The sequence below is a fragment of the Rhinolophus sinicus genome, chromosome 15, assembly GCF_057876585.1.
Source record: "Rhinolophus sinicus isolate RSI-liver-muscle chromosome 15, RSI-T2T, whole genome shotgun sequence".
Classification (NCBI taxonomy): domain Eukaryota; kingdom Metazoa; phylum Chordata; class Mammalia; order Chiroptera; family Rhinolophidae; genus Rhinolophus; species Rhinolophus sinicus.
In genome coordinates this window covers 5545001-5550670 of record NC_142515.1, presented here as the reverse complement: position 1 = coordinate 5550670, position 5670 = coordinate 5545001, and the positions used below count along the sequence as shown (strand labels likewise).

Here is a 5670-nt window from a genome sequence, read left to right as displayed (position 1 = left end):
CGTCTGGAGCTATGTATAGCATCTGCGAAAGGATCCCTTGGCAAGTTAATTCCATGGTTTTGTCTTCATTCATAACACATCTCTGCAAATAACTGTTGGAATTTAGACTAGGAAGCAACAAAATGGTCCTGGCTGTGGGTCTAATGAAAATTGGAACATTTGCCTATTCTGAAGTCATCTCCGATCACTTTCTTTTTCACACTAGACTAATCTTTTCCCATTGAAGTGGTTCCTGCATTTAGGATTATCAACAGTGAAAAGTGAAAACAAAGATGCCACAGCGCAATTTTTCAAAAGAAGTCTTTTTTTTTGCTGTCTACAACATTTGTTTGTTTATCAAGAGAAACTATCCCTTAGCCCGAATATCCATGTTTCATAGTTCAGGAACACAGGTCAGTGACAAACTTCCACGGATGTCAACTCAAATTCTTTAAACTCTGAAATCACTTTGTACTCTGAAAGATACCAGCCTTCCTCATCTCCTCAAAATCTTTCATGGAATCATAATTTCTGTAGAAATCTGCATATGCCTTCTTCCTTAGTTCAGCCTCAGCAAACTTATAGAAAGCTGCAACCCCCAGATAAACAATAATTGCTCCAACAATATGAAATCGCAGATGCTTGTCCAGAAGGCCACACATCTGAGGTTTCGCCAAAGCACTGGAAGGAATGGTAGCTATATTCTACCTTAAAACCAGCATCCTTCTGGATGGAGCTCAAAAGTAGTCTTTATGCTAACATCATCCATACAAAAATAGGAAAAGAATCATCATAAAAATTTGAAAGAGAAAGGAAAAAGGAAAAACAGAAACTTTTCCACACTGGCCTCGCCTGGAGCACACAGTAAGTCTTTTATGAGTGATCGCAAGTCATGGTGGGCAGATTCAACTGTTTGAAGGAATTATTTCAAGGTCAAACCTTAAGGTTCCTGTAAACAAAGTTCCAGATCTCAAAGTACTCCAGAGACCTTCACCCCAGTCAAGCAAAAGAACTAACACATCTTCACTATTGAGCTCCCTGAGACCGAGGTAAGAAGGCTAAAAAATGTGGCGGTTCGAGCAGGCCATAACTGATGAGCCAACCAACTTTTCAGCCCATTGGAAGATCTGAGAATTACGTAGATTCACTTTAAGTTCAGGCAAAAAGTTGTTACTTTTCTATTTTTGTTTGTAAAGGATCAATATACTGTTTGAAAGAAGGATAAGTGAGAGTGTAGATTACAAAGAAATTATGAAACAGAGCACAGGAAAAGAAATGTAAATATGACCGAGGAAATAGAGAGATAAAGGAAAACAATTATCCATAATCTTCCCATCTTAATACGACTATTTGTAGCATTTTAGTTTTTTCCCTTCTGATATTTTTTCTCCTATGTGTATATGTATGCACATACTCTCTTTTTAAAAAATGGTCCTAGTCATACTGTGATATAGTTTGCGCCCTGTTTCTTTTTTTTTAAATTTAGCATTACAAAATAAGCATTCACATAATCTAAATAATCTATGTAGTGGATATACCATAAATGATTATTCTCTTATGACTGTAAGTGTATGTTGTGTCTAAATTTTTTTGTTTTTGTGTGTGTGTGTATGTATTGAATATGGTCATACATACTGCGTTCCCCTTTTTTCTCTCCCCTATTTTAAAAAAAAAATCTTTGTTTTCCTTCATCCCTAATGCCCACTTGCCCATTTCTTACTTTCTTCACTGAGCACCAAGGTTGAGATCCATCCACATTGCTTCTGGCTGCAGCAAACCCCCGTGGCAACCACCACACACCGCACAAACATGCACTCTCCCATGCTGCGATTCCAGAGTGCCGCTGAGTCCCCATGCTACCAATAACTCTGTCCTTGCATGTGTCCCTTTTTGGATTTCTTTGAGAATTTCTTGGGGCAGTAGATCCATGGTGAGATTGCTGGATCATGTGGATTATAACACGTGGTTAAGAAGAGCCAAGATTATTCTCAAATAGCTGTGTAACTTTTAATGTTCTTACCAGGAGTGAGTGCATGAAAATTTCACATCTTCACATCCCTTCCAACACTTGCAGTCATCCCACTTTCTAATTTTTGCCAGTGTCATAGATGTCATGGCTGGTTTAATGGCCACTCTCTAATAATAAATTTGAATGTCTTTTATTTTGCCTGCTAGCCTTTTGGGATTCCTCTTCTGTAAACTGCCTTTTCATATTGTTCCCTCATTTTTTTATCAAGGCTGTCTTCTTTTGATTTGCGGGACTTCTTTGAATATTGCAGATATCTCTTGTTGGTTTTGGAAACTGCAAATAACTTTTACTCTCCTCTTTCTTTCATCTTTGTCTGTAGTGTCTGTCATGGACCAGAAATCTTTACTTTTGATGTAATTAAATTCATCCATTTTATGCTTTATGATTTGTGCTATTGAAGTTTCATTTAGAAAGTCATTCCTTTCGCCTAGATTGTAAATATGCTCTCCTATAGTTTATTGTGTGGACTTTATAATTTTGTATTTCACAATTAGGTTTTAATTCATCTGGAGTTCACTTCTGAATCCACATTCAAATAAGTAGAAATCTGATTTGGTTTCTTCCACATACAGTGAGCAAGTTTTCCTAACCCTATCCATTAAAACAATCTATTCTGTCCATATTGATTTGTGGTGTCACCTTTGTAATTTTTAGGTTCTCATATATACATGGATCTGTCTCTATTCCATTTGTCTATTGCCTGCTTGTTTACTAATATCATATTTTATTTCTTTGTAGTGGGTTCATATGAATGTTAAATCTTCTTTTTTTACAGTTACTTTAGGTAATTATGGATTCTCCCCCCCCCCCCCCCATTTACATGTCAGAGTAAGCGTATTAAGCTTCTATTAAAAAATGCCAGAGGGAACTCTGATTTGGATTACTCTGAACTGATATAGCAATTTGGGGACAAGTGACATCTTTATAATATTAAGTCATCCTATGCAAGAGTGTGAAAGTCACTCCATTTATACAATTTATGATCTATGTACTTTCTTGGAATTTTAAAGTTTTCTCAATAAAACCCTGGTATAGTCTTTGTTAATTCCTTAGATGCATAAGCTTTTTTTTTTTTTTTGCTATTGCAAATAGTATCTTATTTTTTTAAACTGTATTTTCTAGGCGGTTATTGCTGGTGTCTCCTAATCTAGCAACCTTGCTGAACTCTTTTATTAGTTCTTTTATCAATTATTTTTCTAAATGTATTGCAGGGATTATATAGTTTTCTTCTATATTTGATTTGACATGGTGAATATATTGGTTTCAAATATTATATCAAACTTGTATTCCTGAAATAAACCCTTGGTTAGTTAATTAATTACTACTGGCTTATTATTTGAATATTGCTGGATTTAATTTACTGGTATTGTGTCAAGAATTTTACATCTATATTAATGAGGTATACTATACTTTTCTTGCAAATGTTTTTGCCTGGTTTTGATACCAGTGTAATTCTAGACTCATGCAATGAGTTGGAAAGTATTCCTTCTTTTGCTATTTTCTTTGTATACAATTGGTATTATGCCTTTCTTAAAAGTTGGATAAAAGTCACCAGTTAAGTCATCTAAATCTAGAGTTGTGTTTGTGGAATAATTTTTTATTACAAATCTAATTTTTAAAACTTATATAGGGCTGTGTAGATTTTCTATTTTTACTTGTTATGGTTTTGACAATTTTTGTCTTTCAAGGGTTTGTCCATTTTATCTAAATTTTCAGAATTATTGGCTTAAAGTTGTTCGATAATATTCCTTTATTATCTTTTTTAATATCTGTAGGATCTGTAATGATGTCTTCTCTCTTCTCTTTCATTCTTGATATTGATAGTATGTCTTCTCTCTTTTTACTTGATCAATACAGATAGGTTTTTTTTATTTTATCATTTTACTGATATTTTCACATTAGTTTTTGACTTCATTGATTTTTTCTACTATTTGTTTTCCATTTTATTGATTTCCATTTATATCTTTATAATTTCTTTCTATTTACTTTATATTTAATTTCTTTTTCTATACTCTTAAAAGGGAAATGTAGAGTAAGAAGATTAGAATATTATTCCCTTCTAAACGAAGCATTTAAAGTTATATACTTTCCTCTACTGCTTTGACTTCAACCCAGAAGGTTTGATATGTTGCATTTGCATTATCATTCAGTTGAGAATATTTTCTAATTTCTCTTGTGATTATACTTTTGTCTCATGAATCATATAGTTTAATTTCAAAATATTTGAGCATTTTAAAATATCATTTATATTGATTTCTAATATAATTCTTTAACAGTCAGAGAACATACTATATGTAATTTCAAATTTAGCAAAACTCTTTTTCATGAATGTCCCATGTCCACTTGTACTTTGAAGTTGTTGGATGAAGTTTGCCATAAATATTCATTAAGTTTGTTAATGCTATTCTCTATTTGTCTGACTTTATGTCTACTGGTCCATCAATTACTGAGAATTGAGTGTTAAAATCATTAACTATACTTTTTTTTCCTACTTTTCCCTACAGTTTCTTTATTTTTTAATGTGTTCTTATGCTCTGTGATTAGGAGCAAACACATTTAGGATTGTTACGGCTTCCTGATTAGTGAACCCTTTTATCATTAAAAATGTCCGTCTTTATCTCTTGCAGTACTCCTCGTCTTTATTGAATTCTATGCCTGATATTAGTAGAGCCACCATAGTTTTCCTATAATTTATAATATATACCGTGTTTCCCCGAAAATAAGACCGGGTCTTATATTAATTCTTGCTTCAAAAGATGCTTTAGGGCTTATGTTTAGGGGATGTCATCCTGAAAAATCATGCTCGGGCTTCTTTTCGGGTTAGGTCTTATTTTCGGGGAAACACGGTAGTTAAGATTATGGTACATCTTTTTCTATCATTTTACTTCCAATGCCTCTATAGCTTGTATGTATAAGGTGAAACACTTGTAAAGAATAAATAGGTAGGACTTGCAATTGTTGTCTTTTTAATCTAGTGGATTAATTAGGCTAAGAAGAGTCAACTCAGGCTATAGAATGCATTATACCAAGATGGGTCCAGGAAACTAGCAGGGAAGTGGGAATTGTTTTAGTAACCAAGAATATATCTGGTTAATTTGGAAGGAAGAACATTTTAAATTCAATTATCCAGGTGGCTTAAATTTACTAAGCTGTTTCTTAACCTCCAGTATTATCAATTCTTGACAGTCCTGAGCCAAGAATATATTACAGGAAGGAGGAATGCATTTAATTTCAACCTCTTGCGGGGGAAAAAACACAAGCAAAAAATCAAATCAGAAATTTGTGATTGTTCCTCTTTAGGACTCTGTCCGGAAGATACGCTCACTGGATAATTAAGTACTCTAGTGATAATCAGGGGCTTTCACATGCTGGAACAGAAAGATGAGATTTCATTATTTTCCAATAACCTATAGTTGTTAGGTTGTGGTGCTGCTTAGATCAATATTTTTATCTCTGTGAGGGCAGTGCACATTCATTTTGTTACATGTCCAGCATTTCCAAAGAGACTGTTGTTTAACACAAATAAAGTCAGCCCAGTACTTTGCTATTATAACGAATTCTCCTTTAAGAGGCACTCAGTACTTGGAAAATCGCAAACTACTGTTTTAACCAGCATGATTTCCAGCAGTTTTAATGAATGATTTTTTGTTTTGAAGGAAAAA

At 33.7% G+C, this 5670-nt stretch overlaps 1 pseudogene; it reads right to left on the bottom strand.

The window, feature by feature from the left end:
* Positions 1-426: 426 nt before the first annotated feature.
* Positions 427-1802, bottom strand: LOC148755150 (cytochrome c oxidase subunit 6C pseudogene; annotated as a pseudogene).
* Positions 1803-5670: the final 3868 nt, after the last annotated feature.